Source organism: Pelophylax lessonae (genome assembly GCF_965119305.1).
Source record: "Pelophylax lessonae genome assembly, chromosome: 5".
NCBI lineage: Eukaryota > Metazoa > Chordata > Amphibia > Anura > Ranidae > Pelophylax > Pelophylax lessonae.
In genome coordinates this window covers 506,021,243-506,041,902 of record NC_138772.1, presented here as the reverse complement: position 1 = coordinate 506,041,902, position 20,660 = coordinate 506,021,243, and the positions used below count along the sequence as shown (strand labels likewise).

General features: G+C 43.6%; 1 long non-coding RNA gene across 1 annotated transcript in view; it reads left to right on the top strand.

Moving 5' to 3' along the window:
- The window catches only part of LOC309556979, a 462,428-nt gene extending 442,407 nt beyond the window's left edge, over positions 1-20,021 (top strand). Inside the window, exon 2 of the long non-coding RNA XR_014225359.1 lies at positions 19,752-20,021. This is a non-coding gene — a long non-coding RNA (uncharacterized lncRNA). The remainder of the gene's footprint in view (positions 1-19,751) is intronic.
- Positions 20,022-20,660: the final 639 nt, after the last annotated feature.

Sequence of the window (20,660 nt, the reverse complement as noted above, 5' to 3'; positions counted from 1 at the left end):
CTCAGTAGATAGTTTTAAAAAGAGCCGGATGCATTTCTAAATGTACAAAATGTATCTGGATACCATAGGCATGCACACGGGGCGTGCCAGATGTGCCTGGGCTCACCCTAATCCATCAGTGAGGTGCAGATTGTCCCTTGCCCGGGCCCGACATGTCCCCCACCTTTACCTGCAGCACTGCCTGCTTCCCTTCTCTCCTCTCCCATCAGCTGCTGCAGGGGATGTTTCGGCATGGAGAGTGGGGGGGAGGGGCCAGTAAATATTTAATTTACTGGCCCCTTCCTTTTCTGAATGAACACAGTGAGTGATTGGTACCGAACATTCACTGTGTTCATATATAAATGAAGCATCGTAAACAGTGTTGACAGGGTATGACAGTGGGCAGTATGTAGAGGAGAGGAGTGCAGAGGGTAGGATAGCGGGCAGTATCTATAGGAGAGGAGTGCAGAGGGTATGACAGTGGGCAGTATGTAGAGGAGAGGAGTACAGAGGGTATGATAGCGGGCAGTATGTAGAGGAGAGGAGTACAGAGGGTATGACAGTGGCCAGTATGTGCAGGAGAGGAGTGTGGAGGGTATGACAGTGGGCAGTACGTGCAGGAGAGGAGTGTGGAGGGTATGACAGTGGGCAGTATGTGCAGGAGAGAAGTGTGGAGGGTATGACAGTGGACAGTACGTGCAGGGGAGGAGTGTGGAGGGTATGATAGTGGGCAGTATGTGCAGGAGAGAAGTGTGGAGGGTATGGTAGTGGGCAGTACGTGCAGAGGAGGAGTGTGGAGGGTATGACAGTGGGCAGTACGTGCAGAGGAGGAGTGTGGAGGGTATGACAGTGGACAGTACGTGCAGGAGAGGAGTGTGGAGGGTATGACAGTGGACAGTACGTGCAGAGGAGGAGTGTGGAGGGTATGATAGTGGGCAGTATGTGCAGGAGAGAAGTGTGGAGGGTATGGTAGTGGGCAGTACGTGCAGAGGAGGAGTGTGGAGGGTATGACAGTGGACAGTACGTGCAGGAGAGGAGTGTGGAGGGTATGACAGTGGACAGTACGTGCAGAGGAGGAGTGTGGAGGGTATGATAGTGGGCAGTATGTGCAGGAGAGAAGTGTGGAGGGTATGGTAGTGGGCAGTACGTGCAGAGGAGGAGTGTGGAGGGTATGACAGTGGGCAGTACGTGCAGAGGAGGAGTGTGGAGGGTATGACAGTGGACAGTACGTGCAGGAGAGGAGTGTGGAGGGTATGACAGTGCACAGTACGTGCAGGAGAGGAGTGTGGAGGGTATGACAGTGGACAGTACGTGCAGAGGAGGAGTGTGGAGGGTATGACAGTGGACAGTACATGCAGAGGAGGAGTGTGGAGGGTATGACAGTGGACAGTACATGCAGAGGAGGAGTGTGGAGGGTATGACAGTGGACAGTCCGTGCAGAGGAGGAGTGTGGAGGGTATGATAGTGGGCAGTACGTGCAGAGGAGGAGTGTGGAGGGTATGATAGTGGGCAGTATGTGCAGGAGAGGAGTGTGGAAGGTTTGACAGTGGGCAATATGCACAGAAGAGGAGTGTGGAGGGCATAGTAGTGGGCTGCATGTGCAGAGAGGAGTGTGGCGGGTATTACAGTGGGCAGTATGTGCAGAGAGGAGTATGGAGGGTATGACAGTGGGTAGTATGTGTAGGAGAAAAGTATGGAGGGCATGACAGTGGGCAGTATGTACAGTAGAGAAGTGTGGAGGGTATGGTAGTGGGCAGTATGTGCAGAGAGGAGTGTGGAGGGTATGACAGTGGGCAGTATGTGCAGGAGAGGAGTGTGGAGGGTATGACAGTAGTCAATATGTACAGACGAGGAGTGTGGAGGGTATGACCGTGGGCAGTATGTGCAGAGAGGAGTGTGGAGGGTATGACAGTGGGTAATATGTACAGGAGAGGAGTGTGGAGGGTATGACAGTGGGCAGTATGTGCAGGAGAGGAGTGTGGAGGGTATGACAGTGGATAATATGTACAGGAGAGGAGTGTGGAGGGTATGACAGTGGGCAGTATGTGCAGGAGAGGAGTGTGGAGGGTATGACAGTGGTCAATATGTACAGAAGAGTAGTGTGGAGGGTATGGTAGTGGGCAGTATGTGCAGAGAGGAGTGTGGAGGGTATGACAGTGGGCAGTATGTACAGGAGAGGAGTGTGGAGGGTATGACAATGGGCACTATGTGCAGATCAGGAGTGTGGAAGATATGGCAATGGGCAGTATGTGCAGAGAGGAGTGTGGAAGGTATGACTGTGCGCAATAAGTGCAGGAGAGCAGTGTGGAGGGTATGACTGTGGGCAGTATGGATGATGGCAGGAAGCATATGTACAAGGGGAATGTGAAAGTATGACTAGTGGCAGTATGTGCAGGAGAGGAGTGTGGAGGGTATGACTGTGCGCAATAAGTGCAGGAGAGGAGTGGGGAGGGTATGACTGTGGGCAGTATGAGCAGGACAGGAGTGTGAAGGGGGTGATGGCAGGAAGCATATGTACAAGAGGAATGTGAAAGTATGACTAGTGGCAGTATGTGCAGGAGAGGAGTGTGGAGGGTATGACTGTGCGCAATAAGTGCAGGAGAGGAGTGGGGAGGGTATGACTGTGGGCAGTATGAGCAGGACAGGAGTGTGAAGGGGATGATGGCAGGAAGCATATGTACAAGGGGAATGTGAAAGTATGACTAGTGGCAGTATGTGCAGGAGAGCAGTGTGGAGGGTATAAGGGCAAGTAGTATGAAAGGAAGAAGGGTATAGAAGTGTGCCACTGAGCAGGCAGATTCACTTGACGGAGTCCGCCCCATGTGAAAGGGGCCTAGCCACTCTCATACATTACTGTAAATAAACATGTGAAAAAAGTTACAATGTATCAGTCATTTAAAACATGGTAAGCTGTGATAAAACACCAAGTGCGTAGCCACTTGCCACCAAATTATGTGCATGTACGTGATTTACTTTGAGTAGTTATACTAGGATGATGCCTGCAGCTACAAAACGCTGCTCAAAGACCATGTAAAATAAATTGCAAAACCCATCATTTTATTCTCTAGGGCCTCTGCTAAATATATATATATATATAAGGTTTGAGGGTTCTATGTAATTTCTAGCAACAATTACTGATTTTTACTTACTGAATTTTACTTTTTCTGCTGACCTGGTGGGGGAGGGGGGGCCTAAGGGATTCCCTTCATTTGCAGGGATTTCATCTCACTTTCTATTTGGCTATGGGACAGGAAGTGAAGGGAATTCTCGAAAATGGGACACCGATGGCAAAAAAACAAAAATCTGACAGGGGCTATACTCCTCCCTTGCTCTATTCAAACGTAAAAAAAAATATAAACTGAAAATTGTATCATACTTACCGTAATTTTCCCTTGCTGATGCCAATCCATGGCAGCATGCAGATGATAGATCTCCACCTCGACTCCTCCCTCAGGACTGGAGAATAGCATAAAAGAAAGACATCATCCTTCCCCCAACATTCTCTGAAAAATAGAATACCAAGGGTGAGAGCTTATGCTGCTATAGCTAGGCACCAGGAAAGGAAAATTACAGTAAGTATGATACAATTTTTTCAGTTTTCCTGGCGCCTCCATGGCAGGACACAGATGATAAATATCTAGTTCACAAGGATGGGTAGATGCGTAAAACACAAAAATGTATTTAGACAAAGAAAATGCCTCCCGAACTGCCCTTCTTCCATATTCTACAGTAGCAAGGGCCCCTGGGTCAACTCTGTAATGTTTGAGAAACGTATGCTGTGAGGACCAAGTGGCATCCCTGCAAACCTGCAGTTCGCTCTAGCTGCCCATTAAGGCTGATACTGATCTTATGGAATGAACCTTCACCTGGGGCGGAGGTTCCATGTTCTTAGCCCTGTAAACTTTCTGAATTAGCTTGACAATCCAGGATGCCAGTGTTCTGCTGAAAGCTTCATTTCCTCTATTCCTACCCCACAGGATGATAAACAATCTGTTGGAGCTTCTAAAATTCTCCTTGGTCTCAAGATAGGCTCTAAGAACTCTGGATATGTCCAAGTTGTGGCCTGAACCCGATTGAAACCGAATCTGAAAAAAACTGGCAAAGCCCAGGGTTGCCTTAGATGACTTGGTGTAGTAACTTTAGGAGTGAATCGCTGAAGGGGACGAAGTTCCACTCTGTCTGGAAAAAAGGAGATGAGATCCTCCCCAATTCCCAAGGCATGAAGTTCCGAAATCCTTCTGCCGGATGTAATGGCTAGGAGAAAAGCCATCTTCAAAGTCAAATTCCAGATGGAAACCTTTAGGCGCAAAAGGTTGTTTTGCTAAAATTTCTACAATTAAGGACAGATCCCATTTTGGAAAAGAACGTCTGATAGGTGGTCAGATTTTTAGTACTCCTCTGAGAAAAGACTTGAACCTTTAGGGAACTAAGACTGAGACCTATATCCAGCCCAGTCTGAAGGAATCCCAATACATTTGAAGCAGAAGGAGAAACTGGGTTGAAACCTCTTCCAGTGGCAAAGGATAGGAAATTATCCCATATTTTAGCATATATGGCGTTTGTGGTTGGTTTTCTTGTCTGAAGAAGTGTAGATATGACCTCCGGGGAACAACCTAGAGACTCAAACCTTCGCCTCTCAATTTCCATACTCGAAGTTCCAACCTCTGCGCGTTTGGATGAGAAAACCTGGCCTGCTTCAGAAGTTGAGGAAATAGAGGGAGTCTCTATGGAGTGCTTACACAAAGATGCATAGCCAGAGGAAACCATGGACTCTTGGACCAATATGGCAGGATCGTCAGCACTTGAACTGACTCTCTCAAGAGTCTTAAGAGAAATCTCAATATGAGAGGGCAAGGTTGGAAAGCATATGCAATGGTGAAGTTCCAAGGACATGTCAGGGCATCTACTGCTTCAGGCGGGAGAAAAAACAAGGGAGTTTGGCATTCTCCGAAGTGGCAAAAAGATCCACTTGAGGGTACTCCCAGAGATTGGCAATCTGCTGGAATATGTATGGGTGCAGAGCCCATTCGTTGTTGTCCAGAAAAGATCTCGAAGGGCTGTCCGCTTCCTTGTTTAGTCTGCCTGGTTGATACATTGCTTTGAGGTCTAGAAGATTTTTCTCCACCCACAGCATAATCATTTCAACTTCTGATAGGAGAGTTCTGCTGTGGGTCCCCCCTTGCTTCTGTATATAAGAAACTGCTGCTCTGTTGTCCAGATGCAAAAGTACTCTCTGACCTCTGACTTGAGGTGCCAGAGAGGTTAGGGCTAGAAATGTCCCTCTCATTTCTAGGATGTTTGACACTAGACCTTCGGTGTGGAAAGACCATCTTCTTGTACCCTGACTTCTATGCAATGGTCTTCCCACCCTCTTCTGCTGGCGACGGAGGTAATTATGGTCCAAGAAAGGGAACCTAATTGGCGAGGTTTCGAGAGTCTTCTGAGCACGATTGATGTCAATAGGATTGTCTGGGAGAGACGTTGTCTCTTCTACTGTGTCAAGAAACCTGTCAAGAAAGTATCTCAAATGCCAATGTGACCAATGAACCAATGTTATGCAAGCTGACATTGTGCTTATGAGGCTCAAGCATTGGCAGCTGTTAAATGAGAATTCCTCATGATCTTGATCATCTTCAGAATGATGACTTTGGCCTTCAACGGGGGTAATGATACTGTACCCGGTAGGGTGTTGAACATTGCTCCCAAATAAATCCTCTGTTGAGTCAGCATCAGTTAGACATCAGAGACTGCAAGAGTATCCTCCTATGAGAGAGGAGGTGGCTCTGGCTGTTTGCTAGGAGAAGGATGTCGTCCAGATAGTGGTATACTCTTAGCCCTTTCTCTCTTAGCGGGGGCTCGAGTAGAGATTAAAATGTGTGTGAATATCCTGGGTGAAGTGCATAGAAATTGTAAGTGGACTTAACCCACTGCAAATCTTAAGTACTTTTGCAAGACGGGAGGATAGGGACATGCAGGTAAGCATCCTGAAAGTCTATTGAGAGTAACCAATCCCCCAGTTGTATTGTTTGAATTATCATCTACAAGGATTCCATCTTGAAGCTTTCCAGGTAGATATATTGATTGAGTTTTTTTAGATCTATCACAGGCCTCCATCTGCCAGTTTTATTTGGTGCTAGGAATAGGGTGGAGTAGAAACCAGTGCATTGTTCCAAGAAGGAAACTGCAGTGGCTGCTCCGTGGAGCTGGAGTGATGTTACAAATTGCATTAGAGCCTGTGCTTTTTGCATGGAGGCTGAAATCTCTGTTCTCTTGAAGTGTCTTTGAGGAGGTTGATGTGAGAAAGTCCAAAAATGTCCGTGTCGAATTGTGGATAGGACCCAAGGGTCCTGACATCTACTTTCCCAACCTGGCACAAAATATTTGAGCCTGGCTCCCACCGGGAGTGTTTGGGCCAGCCTCGCGTCAAAAGGACTTTGTTCCTTCTTGGGGAGCGGAGAGAACTTTATTTTTCCTAGCTCCCAAAAAGAAGACTGGGTACCTCTCCAGGTCTTTCGGACATCTGTGGTTTGTTGAGACTGTCTAAAGATTTTAGATCTAGACTGTCGAAAATTTGAAGCGTAACCTCTTGATTTTCTCACCCTTCTATCCTGGGGAAGTAAATCAGACTTTCCTCCTATTACTCTGGAGATTGCCTTATCAAGCTTTTCTCCAAAAAGGGCTTTCCCATCTTGCACCAATTTTGTTTGGATGCTAAATCAGCTGCCCAAGGTTTTAGCCATAAAGGCCCTTTTAGCCATGATTGAATGTAAGATCGATCTGGCTGGGCAACGAATTGTATCGATCGCTGCTTCTCCAACAAAGTCTGTGGACATCTTTAATTCATCTAGAGCCTTAATAATATCTTCTTTTGGAACATCCTGGCGTATAGCTGTCTCAATATTTTCTGTCCAAGATCTAAAAGCATTGGATACTGATGTAAGGGCAATTGTGGGCTTGCAAACTGCGCCTGAGGCCAAGTAACGCCTCTTGAGATCCAAATCTATGCTCCTATCCAGGGGGTCCTTGAAGGAGGCAGAATCTTCCATGGGAAGTGTTATGTTCCTAGCCAGACGAACAACTGCTGCATCTACTACTGCCATTGAGTCTGCAGTCTGTGAATCAGATTCAGCTAATGGATATAGCTTGCCAAATCTTGCTAATGTGAATTTTTTATCTGCCTTCTTCCACTCATCATCAATCACCTCTTTGATTTCATTCATCAAAGGAAAATCTACTTGCTTTTTCTTTAGATAAGGAAAGTATTTTCTTGATTTTTTTGAGTTGTTCTTTCGGATCTTCCCTTGAGATAGCAGTTTTAACTGCCTGAATAAAAGGCTAAACCAGGGGCTCCAGAGGGGCTTACTAGCAATCCTGCACCCCAGCGCCCACATGAGGACAGACTGGTCCAGTGGATGGTGTAAATAGGACCTAAGGACTGTCCGCTTGGTGGAAGATTTCCTAGGAGGAGGAGTGAATGATCCTGGCTTTCCAGTGCTTGTACCATGGGCGTTTTTTTGACCTTTGTGATGAGGGTCAATGTGATCTGGACCTAAGGACTGTCCGCTTGGTGGAAGATTTCCTAGGAGGAGGAGTGAATGATCCCGGCTTTCCAGTGCTTGTACCATGGGTGTTTTTTTGACCTTTGTGATGAGGGTCAATGTGATCTGGTAAGGATCAGTGTGTGCGGGTGCCTGGTGGTGGTCTCCCTTGCTGAGGATCTTCACATTTCTTCCCTTCTTTGTGAAGTTTTTTGTTTATGTACGAGAAAGAATTTGAACTGTTGCTTTTTCATCCACGCATATCAAGGACATTTCTTTGATTATAGCTACCAGATTAGCGCCACATTTGTATTTTTATTATTATTGATCTTTCGGTTCCAAAGATTTGTGTTGGCTGCTTTTCGCATATTGAATTTTTATTATATTATAGCGCAGCAATTATATGTTTTAAAGTGAGAAACTTGTGGTGAATCTCTGGTTGCCCAGCCTGAAGGAAGAATTGGAATGCTGGCTGTAGAAGGGCCTGGAACCTCAGAAACAATATCTAGCACTTGAGCCTCCTGTGCTACAGGTTGGGTGGGCATCATGGCCGCCACATCAGAAAAGGAAACCTTCATTGTCTTTTTAAGTAAATCCACGTCTTGCTGACTTTCTTGTTCTCAGTCAGCTGCATAATCTCTGAAGCAGTCCTTACATACTAGCTTGTCTTGTAGAGGGGTAGCCCCACATGCCCATCATCTTTTCCTCGCTGAATGTGTAGGAAGGGAGGGAGAATGGTAACGCCTATGTGATCTGGATCTCTCTGAGGATCTATGCCTTGAAGAATAGGTCCAATGATCCGTACTGCAATCATGTGGGTTGTCATGATGCCTGGACGATTTTCTCGACCTCTCAAACAGGGATGGAATAAAACACGTTTGTCAGTGCACTCTTTTAAAATACTTATATAAGGTGGTCCCATACCTAAACGACAATTGCGGATCTTGATCATGAGGTGAATGGCTCATAGTGGATCAAGCAGGAGGATCAGCTAAAAGCAGAAAACGAGGATATATTTTGTTGTATTTTTTTCTAGAAGATGGTAAACTTACCTAGTAAGAGAAAATCAAGTGTACTACAAGGCTGCACTGAATTGACAGCAAAGCCATCCCTGCAGAGCCAGATTTTAAACTATTAGGGTGGGAGATGCTGCACCAGAGTTTTCCCCCCTACTAGCAACAAAGATTGTGGTAGAGCTAAATTATATCATACAAACATGGCCGCCACAGCCTCCGCATGCACCGCACATGCGCACGAACACCCACTGGCCGGCGACCTCAATCTGAGCATACGCACTAGGCAGAAACACCGCTCTGCGTGATGGAGCCGAGTCCTGTGGGCCGCGCATACGTCCTCACGTCCCGCAGGCACCAGACCTCGACAAGATGGCCGCCCCACACTGCCCCCCGAATCCCGGTAAGCAGAAGCAGCACAAAAAACAATTCCTAATGGGATATAATGGCTTCACAGGCCTAAACAAGGCATCTGTGGAACCACCAAGAAATACAGAAAACAAAGAAAAACATGGGGCCATGAATGCACCCCTGTACATGCGGTCTGTTGACCACAAAATAATAGCCGCGGAGCTCTACGAGGGCAAACTCATTAATATGCAAACGTTTTTTTAAAAGGACCCGAGCATTGAAAAATAAGCCCAACCCCTGGAAAATAAAATAAAGGAGAAATGTCTGATCCTGCTGCTGTCTCCACTGGGCATTCACCAACATTTTATAGAAGAATGGCAGACTGCGTTCCTGTGAGGAAACACTACATACCATCAAAAGATCCGCAGAAGGGGTTCCCAGACGTATTAGCACTGGCCCTAGAACAGGGACTGCGCTCGGAAGAGGCTGAACCCGGCGGAAGCTGCTCCATGGCAGGGGTAGGGATGTACTGCTAACTTCTTCACCAGTCAAAAGGTATCATAGAAAAAAAGAGAATGTTGGGGGAAGGGTAATGTCTTTCTTTTATGCTATTCACCGGTCCTAAAGGGAGGAGTCGAGGTGGAGATCAATCATCTGTATGCTTCCACGTGGGCGCAAAGAAAAGTTTTTGCCTATAGTTGTACTTCCGGATAATACAACAAAAGTAGGCGACACTTAAGATCTAATGCTGTCACTCCAGATTCTGACCAGTGTCTCCCCCTGCTCCTTTAGCCTAATACATCACTCTCCGAGACTCCACCACCAGGGCTGGGACAAGGGGTTTGCAGGAGGGGCGGTTACCCTGGGCACAATGGTTTATTTTCGGGATAGGGAACGCCTTGACCCTAACCCTAAGGGAAGGGGGGCGCAGTTTGGCATCCTTGTCCTGGGCACTGGATGACCTTGTCCCGGCACTGTCCACCACTGTAACCCTAAGAAAACACTACATCGTGTAAAACCATTCACTTCTTTTTATTTCAAACCAGACATCAACTTACAAATATAATATAGCAATTGGCAAAAAAACAGATAACTGCCACCGGGCAGAGATCCTGTGAGTCGACCACAAACACAATTGAGTTTCCCGCTCGTTGGCCGAAGTCAATCAACAAACAAGGTATGACAGCGCTAGCAACATCGCTGACACGTTTCCTCACTGTTTCAAAGGGGATGGCTTAAGAGTTAAGACCCATACACACAATCAGAAAATCGTACAAAAAATACAGTTTTCATACAATAATCTGATCCTTAGTTCACAGCTATTGTCCAAAATTTTCCAAAAGGACAAACATGAAAAGGTTTCCCGTACGATACTAGATCGTACGATTTTACATTCTTTGTTTAACCACTTCCCGCAAAATCACGTACCTGTATGTCATTTTGAGGAAGTGGCTGTATCAAGGTGATGCCTTCAGCTAGAGGCATCACCCCAATACCGTTTTTAGAGCAACATAACCCCCCCCCCCCCGCCGCCTTTCGTCGCTCTCCCCGGGTCTCCTGTCCCACGACCAACTGGCATGTCCGCCGGCTGGAAGCCGGAAGCGACTTAGATTGGGTCTCCGATGTAGTAACCCAGAAGTGACATCACAATGTCACTTCCGGTTTACTTGCCAGCCAACGGTGCCAATTTTAAACAATCCCCCAGATCCCTCCATAAAGAGTACCTGTCACTGCCTATTAGCCCACGTTCACACTGGGGCGACCTGTCAGGCGACCTGGTCGCCTGACAGGTCGCCGTAGGTCGTCTTCCACAGAGAAGCTGTTGACCCGTTCTAATAGGAGCGTCAAAAGTCGCTCCGACTTAGAAAAAGGGTCCGGAGCTTCTTTGGGGCGACCCGGAGCGATCTGCATTGACTTCAATGTTATGAAGTCCGTGCCGGCTGCTCCGAGGTCGCGGTGCGAGCAGCGCGCCGCGACCTCTGAAGTTGCCCCGGGAAGTAGCGTCGCCCCAGTGTGAATGGGGCCTTACTGTCACAAGGGATGTTTACATTCCTTGTGACAGCAATAAAAAATATCAGATTTTTTTTTTTTTTTTAAAGGGACAGTGTCAAAATAAAATAAATAAGAAAAAATGTTTTAAAGCGCCCCCGTTCCTGCGTGCTCGCGCTCCAAAGAAAACGCATACGTAAGTCACGCCTGCAAATGTTAACAGTGTTCAAATCATACATGTGAGGTATCGGCCACGATCGTTAGAGCGAAAGCAATAATTCTAACAAAAGACTTCCTCTGTAATTCTAAACTGATAAACCATTAAAAATTTTTAAAGGATCGCCTATGGAGATTTTTAAGTATCGTTGTTTGTTGCCATTCCACGAGTGCGTGCAATTTTAAAACGTGGCATGTTGGGTATCTATTTACTTGATGTAACATCATCTTTCACATTATACAAAAAAAATAACTTTACTGTTTTTTTTTTTTTTTCAATTCAGTGTAGTGTATTTTTTCCAGGAAAATTGTTTTTAAAAGACCGCTGTGCAAATACTGTGTGACATATAATAGTGCAACAATGGCCATTTTATTCTCCAGAGTCTCTGCTAATATATATATATATATATATATATATATATACACACACACACAGTATCTCACAAAAGTGCTTACACCCCTCACATTTTTGTAACTATTTTATTACGTCGTTTCATGTGACAACACTGAAGAAATAACACTTTGCTACAATGTAAAGCAGTGAGTGTACAGCTTGTATAACAGTGTCAATTTGCTGTTTCCTCAAAATAACTTAGCACACAGCCATTAATGTCTAAACCGCTGACAACAAAAGTGAGTACACCCCTAAGTGAAAATGTCCAAATTGGGCCCAATTAGCCATTTTCCCTCCCCGGGGTCATGTGACTCATTAGTGTTACAATGTCTCAGGTGTGAATGGGGAGCAGGTGTGGTAAATTTGCTGTTATGGCTCTCACTCTCTCATACTGGTCACTGGAAGGTAAACATGACACCTCATGGCAAAGAACTCTCTGAGGATCTGAAAAAAAGAGTCGTTGCTCTACATAAAGATGGGCTAGGCTATAAGAAGATTGCCAAGACCCTGAAACTGAGCTGCAGCACAGTGGCCAAGACCATACAGCGGTTTAACAGGACAGGTTCCACTCAGAACAGGCCTTGCCATGGTGGACCAAAGAGTGCACGTGCTCAGCGTCATATCCAGAGGTTGACTTTGGGAAATAGACGTATGAGTGCTGCCAGCATTGCTGCAGAGGTTGAAGGGGTGGGGGGTCAGCCTGTCAGTGCTCAGACCATACGCCGCAAACTGCATCAAATTGGTCTGCATGGCTGTTGTCCCAGAAGGAAGCCTTTTGTAAAGATGATGTACAAGAAAGCCCGAAAACAGTTTACTGAAGACAAGTTGACTAAGGACATGGATTACTAGAACTATGTCCTGTGGTCTGATGAGACCAAGATAAACGTATCTGGTTCAGATGGTGTTAAGCGTGTTTGGCAGCACCCAGGTGAGGAGTACAAAGACAAGTGTGTCTTGCCTACAGTCAAGCATGGTGGTGGGGGTGTCATGGTCTGGGGCTGCATACTGAAGCAGAGCATGATCCCCTCCCTTCGGAGACTGGGCCGCAGGGCAGTATTCCAACATGATAACGACCCCAAACACACCTCCAAGACAACCACTGCCTTGCTAAAGAAGCTAAGGGTTAAAGGTGATGGACTGGCCAAGCATGCCTCCAGACCTAAACCCTATTGAGCGTCTGTGGGTCATCCTCAAACAGAAGGTGAAGTAGCGCAACATCTAACATCCACCAGCTCCATGATGTTGTCATGGAAGAGGGGAAGAGGACTCCAGTGGCAAACTGTAAAGCTCTGGGGAACTCCATACCCAAGAGGGTTAAGGCAGTGCTGGAAAATAATGGTGGCCACACAAAATATTGACACTTTGGGCCAAATGTAAACATTTTCACTTAGGGGGTTTGCTCACTTTTGTTGCCAGTGGTTTAGATAATAATGGCTGTGTGTTGAGTTATTTATGAGGGGACATCTAATTTACACTGTTATACAAGCTGTACACTCACTACTTTACATTGTAGCAAAGTGTCATTTCTTCATTATTGTCACATGAAAAAATATAATAAAATATTTACAAAAATGTGAGGGGTGTATTCACTTTTGTGAGATACTTTGTTTGTATATATATATATATATATATATATATATACAGTAAAACCTTGGTTTGAGAGTAACTTGGTTTAAGAGCGCTTTGCAAGACAAGCAAAATTTTCAAATAAATTTTGACTTGGTTTACAAGCGATGTCTTGATATACAAGTAGCCTCAAGTCACAGCTGAGTATAAAAGAGAAGAGAGGCGCCTCTAAGTGTAGCAATATGGTTAAATTTAATGAAGGTACAACATTTAGCAACTCACATGGTTGATGATTGGAACAGGCACATCTAAGTATGCAGGCATCCAGGCTAAAGCTGTCCACATAGACCATCCTCCGCACCGCCATCTACGTCATCCCTTCCATGCTGTCCCTCGCTTTCAGATCCCTTTACTGCAGGGTGGTCTTCCCGGTCAGGATTAAAGACTGGCAGCCGGTGGTGCAGAAGATAGTCCATGTGGACAGCTTTACCCCGGATGCCTGCATACTTAGATGTGCCTGTTTTATTCATTAACCATGTGAGTTGCTAAATGTTGTACCTTCATTAAATGGAACCATATTGCTACACTTAGAGGCGCCTCTCTTCTCTTTGATACTCTGTAGCTCCTACTGGATTTTGCTTCTAATCCCCTTGTGGAAGGGGCTATTTGTGGATGGACATTTTATGGTTATATAACCTATCGCAATGCTATAATCTTTTTATATGGACTATAAACTGAAGGACTTATGAATAAATGGTTGTGGAACGAATCATCTGAGTTTCCATTATTTCTTATGGGGAAATTTGCTTTGATATAAGAGTGCTTTGGATTACAAGCATGCTTCCGGAACGAATTATGCTCGCAATCCAAGGTTTTACTGTATATATATATATATATATATATATATATATATATATATATATATATATTTATAGCGATCAGTGAAGGTGAAGATCACTCAGCCTTCAATTAGTGCATAGCAATCAGGGCATATATAAAGAAAAAAGTCAAAAGGGATTGCTGCACATAAAAACTTTTTGGAGTTTATTGGAAAAATCCAATCAAACAGACATTATACCAAAGTCTGTCAGAACATGTCCATAATTACAGTTTCTGGCTTAACCGATCGCGCCCTTCCTCAGATCAGAACTTATTTATAAAATGTTTGGGGGTTCTAAGTAATTCTTGCAAAAAATACTGGTTTTAACTTGTAAGCAACAAGTGTCAGAAATTGGCCTGGTCTTTAAGTGGTTAATCAGTACAATAAAATACAATACAAATACACTACATCACTTCTGAATTTTTATTCTGTCATACAAGAATTTTCGTACTTTAGTAACTTCTTCATTTTCGATGTGGCAACTAGCATGCAAAAAGAACCAGAAGATCATTTGTCCGATAATCTCATCGTGTGTACTAGGCTTTAGCTGAAAGAACAGATGAGCTTTATCTTGCTATATCACACACCAATTAACCAATTAATCTCTGGATGGGCTCATTTTTAATCCAGTTAACCCTAATAATTAACTAACAAGACAGCATTATGTGACTGCGCTCAGGACGGGAACGAACAGATGGCTTATACAATCTACATCACATATCAAGTGCAATCAGTGTTAAAAAATTATGGACGTTAAAAAAAGTATTATATGAACACATATAAATTAACTAACCGGGTTGCAAGATATAAATCCTTTACAAAGAATGAATGAAAAAACTATAAAAAATATAAAAAGATATAAAAAATAATGAATATAATATCAAAACACATACATTTGTAAATGAAATATAAATGATGCATTCCATCAAAAAATATGCCAATAAGTATATACCACAGCTACCTAAAGCAGGAGATCAACCAAAAGGGGAAGTTCTGCTTTTCCCCCCCCCCCCCCTCCTCCTTTACATTTGGCACTTTTTTTTTGGGTGGGGGGAGCAGGTACCTGATTTTTAAAAGGACCACTTCCAGCTGGAGCGCCACAGTGATCAGAGTGGAAGTTTGCCCCTCCTCCTTCCCCCGCAGCCTTCTGGGACAAATCACAGGTCCCAAAAGGCTGCGAGACCATTCACAAAGCACAGCGATGGCTCGCACATGCACATCTGGAAGCCAGCTGTGAAGCTGCAAGGCTTTACTGCTGGTTTCCCTTAGTCAAGATTCCAGCGCTTGGACCCAAAGCCGATTGAAGAATCGGGTCAGGTGAGGACAGAGCTGGATCCAGCGGCAAGTGTCCTTATATCAAAAGTCAGCAGCTACAGTATTTGTAGCTGCTGAATTAAATTTTTTTAGGGGGAGACTGGAGCTCCTCTTTAAAAACACGTCTAAAAAAATCACTGATAAAACAAATAATATCAATTTCAATATTTATGCCTTTAGGGGCAAATGTATCCACAATATACATCCATTTATATACAAACCCGATTCCAAAAGAGTTGGGATACTGTACAAATTGTGAGTAAAAAAGGAATGGACTAATTTGCAAATCTCATAAAATTATATTTTATTCACAATATAATATAGATAACATATCAAATGTTAAAAGTGAGATATTTGGAAATGTCATGCCAAATATTGGCTCATTTTGGATTTCATGAGAGCTACACATTCCAAAAAAGTTGGGACAGGTAGCAATAAGAGGCCGGAAAAGATAAATGTACATAAAAGGAACAGCTGGAGGATCATCTTATTAGGTCAAATGGCAACTAGGGATGATCGAACGGTTCGGGTCCACCATCGGTTCGGCCCGAACATTGGGTGTTCGAGGTTCGGCCGAATTTAGAACTTTTTGCCCAAAAAGTTCGGAATTCGGCAACCAGAACCGCCCAAAATGCAATGCTTCAGGAAATGGGCTTTAAAAGCCCGTGATTGGACCAGAACCATTAGCAAAAGCCAATTGAGGGGGCAGGAGAATGCTAGGAATGTGATTGGAGTGACTAGGGGGTCCCTAGACCAATCATTAGTGAATACGCCCCCCAGTATATAAGATCGCCCCCGCCATATTCCCAGCATTGTTATACTGGACATGGAAGAGAGTGGAAGCAGTTCTGTTAATTTTACTTTAAAAGTGTCATTTAGCTATTTTTAGTGTGAGGAAAGGGATATCTAGTGTAGTTAGAGTGCTCCTTTACACTTAAGTTAGCTTCAAAAATTTAGTTTCTGTAGGGAAAGTGTTAAGTGTCAGGGGACCGTAGTGTAGTGTAGGGTTAACTGACAGTGACTGCTATGGCAGGGTGACAAAACCCTTCCATAGCAGGGTGACCGCTATAGAGAAATGATCATTTCTCTGAGTTGCTTCGGGACAGGTATGTGGCTTCTCACCAGCAAGCATTTTTTATGCTGCAGGGGCTGCCACTGCCAGTGCTTTTTTGAGGACATGTTTGATGTCAGACATGACATCTGAACATGTGTATAGGGGGTATATATAGACATATATGTCTGAATATATACCCCTAGACATATATAGGTGTGATAGTAGCAGAAATAAATGCTTGCGCTAATGAAATCATTTACAGTAATATATTTCTGCTACTATCACACCTATATATGTCTAGGGGTATATATTCAGACATATATGCCTATATATACCCCCTATACACATGTTCAGATGTTTTGCCTGCCTCAAAAGAACCCCAAAACCCCCCAAAAAATGCCAAAAAAACGCTAGCGTCAAAAAAAAAAAATGCCCAGGTGTGTTTTTGCTGGCATTTTTTGGGGGGTTTTGGAGGCAGGCAAAACATCAGAACTTGTGCACAGTACCACTATACACAAGTTCAGATGTTTTTCCTGACTGCAAAGAACCCAAAAAAATGCCTGCTATTAAACCGGCAAGGTGTTACAGCAGAGAAGCCATATTCCTGTGCTTAAAGTTTTCTAATACAAACGATCTTTTTTTTTATGGTTCTGGACATGCTACAGAGCTGAAACTTCACAGGTACACCTTTTAGACCCCCCAGACACAAAATCACACAAAAAAAAGTTCTTAAAAATTGTCATTTTTGATAAAAAAGCCAATGATTGAAAAATTATAAAAAAATAAATAAAAAAAATAAAAAGAGATTTTTTGATTTTTACTTTGGATTTAGTATCTGGGGGGTCTAAAAAGTGTACATGTGAAGTTTCAGCTCTGTAGCATGTCCAGAACCCCCCAAAAATTAGCATTTTCTTATAATTTTTATTAGAACAGGTATACGGCTTCTCTACGGCGCTTTTTCTTGCATTTATCGGGCATTTTTGGAGGCAGGCATGACTTTTTTTGGATTTAGTGTCTGGGGGGGGGTCTAAAAAGTGTACCTGTGAAGTTTCATCTCTGTAGCATGTCCAGAACCAGAAAAAAGATCATTTTTCAGTAGAGCAGGGATGGTGGGACCCCTCTTTTACACTTATATGATCTTTTTTTGGGGTTCTGGACATGCTACAGAGCTGAAACTTCACAGGTACACCTTTTAGACCCCCCCAGACACAAAATCACACAAAAAAAAGTTCTTAAAAATTGTAATTTTTGATAAAAAAGCCAATGATTGAAAAATTATAAAAAAAAAAAAAAAAGAGATTTTTTTATTTTTACTTTGGATTTCAGATCTGGGGGGTCTAAAAAGTGTACATGTGAAGTTTCAGGTCTGTAGCATGTCCAGAACCATAAAAAAAAAGATCGTTTGTATTAGAAAACTTTAAGCACAGGAATATGGCTTCTCTGCTGTAACACCTTGCCGGTTTAATAGAAGGCATTTTTTTGGGTTCTTTGCAGTCAGGAAAAACATCTGAACTTGTGTATAGTGGTACTGTGCACAAGTTCTGATGTTTTGCCTGCCTCCAAATCCCCCCAAAAAATGCCAGCAAAAACACACCTGGGCATTTTTTTTTTTGACGCTAGCGATTTTTTTGGCATTTTTTGGGGTTCTTTTGAGGCAGGCAAAACATCTGAACATGTGTATAGGGGGTATATATAGGCATATATGTCTGAATATATACCCCTAGACATATATAGGTGTGATAGTAGCAGAAATATATTACTGTAAATGATTTCATTAGCGCAAGCATTTATTTCTGCTACTATCACACCTATATATGTCTAGGGGTATATATTCAGACATATATGTCTATATATACCCCCTATACCCATGTTCAGATGTTTTGCCTGCCTCAAAAGAACCCCAAAAAATGCCAAAAAAAACGCTAGCGTCAAAAAAAAAATGCCCAGGTGTGTTTTTGCTGGCATTTTTTGGGGGGTTTTGGAGGCAGGCAAAACATCAGAACTTGTGCACAGTACCACTATACACAAGTTCAGATGTTTTTCCTGACTGCAAAGAACCCAAAAAAATGCCTTCTATTAAACCGGCAAGGTGTTACAGCAGAGAAGCCATATTCCTGTGCTTAAAGTTTTCTAATACAAACAATCTTTTTTTTTATGGTTCTGGACATGCTACAGAGCTGAAACTTCACATGTACACTTTTTAGACCCCCCAGATCTGAAATCCAAAGTAAAAATAAAAAAATCTCTTTTTTTTTTTTTTTTTTTAATTTTTCAATAATTGGCTTTTTTATCAAAAATGACAATTTTTAAGAACTTTTTTTTGTGTGATTAATAGTTAATGGGGCATGACCCAGAACCCTAGGCACTTTTTAGGGGCATTTATTGGGTTTTGGGGCTTCAAAATGGTGTTTTTTGATTACCGAAGTTCGGGTCCCATTGATTTCAATGGGGTTCTGAAATCCGAACCGAACTTTCGTGAAGTTCAGGTGTTCTGGTCGAACCGAACTTTTCAAAAGTTCGATCATCCCTAATGGCAACATGATTGGGTATAAAAAGAGCCTCTCAGAATGGTAGTGTCTCTCAGAAGTCAAGATGGGCAGAGGATCACCAATTCCCCCAATGCTGCGGCGAAAAATAGTGGAGCAATATCAGAAAGGAGTTTAAAATTGCAATGAGTTTGAAGTTATCATCATCTACAGTGCATAATATCATCCAAAGATTCAGAGAATCTGGAACAATCTCTGTGCGTAAGGGTCAAGGCCGTAAAACCACTGGATGCCCGTGATCGTCGGGCCCTTAGACGGCACTGCATCACATACAGAAATGCTACTGTAATTGAAATCACAACATGGGCTCAGGAATACTTCCTTAAAACATTGTTGGTGAACACAATCCACCGTGCCATTCGCCATTGCCGGCTAAAACTCTATAGGCCAAAAAAGAAGCCATATCTAAACATGATCCAGAAGCACAGGCGTTTTCTCTGGGCCAAGGCTCATTTAAATTGGACTGTGGCAAAGTGGAAAACTGTTCTGTGGTCAGACAAATCAAAATTTGAAGTTCTTTTTGGAAAACCGGGACTCCATGTCATCTGGACTAAAGAGGACAAGGACAACCCAAGTTGTTATCAGCGCTCAGTTCAGAAGCCTGCATCTCTGATAGTATGGGGTTGCATGAGTGCGTGTGGCATGGGCAGCTTACACATCTGGAAAGGTACCATCAATGCTGAAAGGTATATCCAAGTTCTAGGACAACATATGCTCCCATCCAGACGTCGTCTTTTTCAGGAAAGACCTTGCATTTTCCAACATGACAATGCCAGACCACATACTGCATCAATTACAACATCATGGCTGCATAGAAGAAGGATCCGGGTACTGAAATGGCCAGCCTGCAGTCCAGATCTTTCACCCATAGAAAACATTTGGCACATCATAAAGAGAAAGATGCGACAAAGAAGACCTAAGACAGTTGAGAAACTAAAAACCTGTATTAGACAAGAATGGGACAACATTCCTATTCCTAAACATGAGCAACTTGTCTCCTCAGTCCCCAAACGTTTGCAGACTGTTATAAAAAGAAGAGGGGATGCCACACAGTGGTAAACTTGGCCTTGTCACAACTTTTTTGAGATGTGTTGATGCCATGAAATTTAAAATCAACTTATTTTTCCCTTAAAATGATACATTTTCTCAGTTTAAACATTTGATATGTCATCTATGTTGTATTCTGAATAAAATATTGAAATTTGAAACTTCCACATCATTGCCTTGTGTTTTTATTCACAATTTGTACAGTGTCACAACTTTTTTTGGAATCGGGTTTGTAAAGCCAATAAACCAATGTGCAACCAAATGAAATAGAGGAAAGGCAATAATATTATAGTGACAACAATGCAGTCTCCCAACAACCGTTATCCAACTTTAAGTGCAGTGGCCACTCACGTTAAAGAAAAATATCATTGCGTGTTCACAAGAAACAATTGTTGGTTGAGGGGATTCACTGCATTGTAGGCAATTCTTGAGCATTGTTGTGAAGAGCTGCGGCCTGGACTCCCCGCCACTGCTGGCTCCTTCCTACGTTCTTCAGAGACCCCTTTCTCGATGCACAAACCCTCCTTCTCCTCACCCTTTCCGGTTCCAGGTTGCCACACCTCCCCCTCTTTCCTTCCGTCAGTGACATGCTCTGCCCCTCAGAGGATTAGGAGAAAGGGGTCTGTGGAGAAAGTAGGTAGCAGCCGGCATCAGCGGGGAGTCCAGGCCGCAGCTCTTCACAACAACACCCAAGAACTGCCTACAATGGAGTGAATCCCATCAACCAACGATTGTCTTTTGTGAACACGCAATGATATTTTGCCCACACGGGC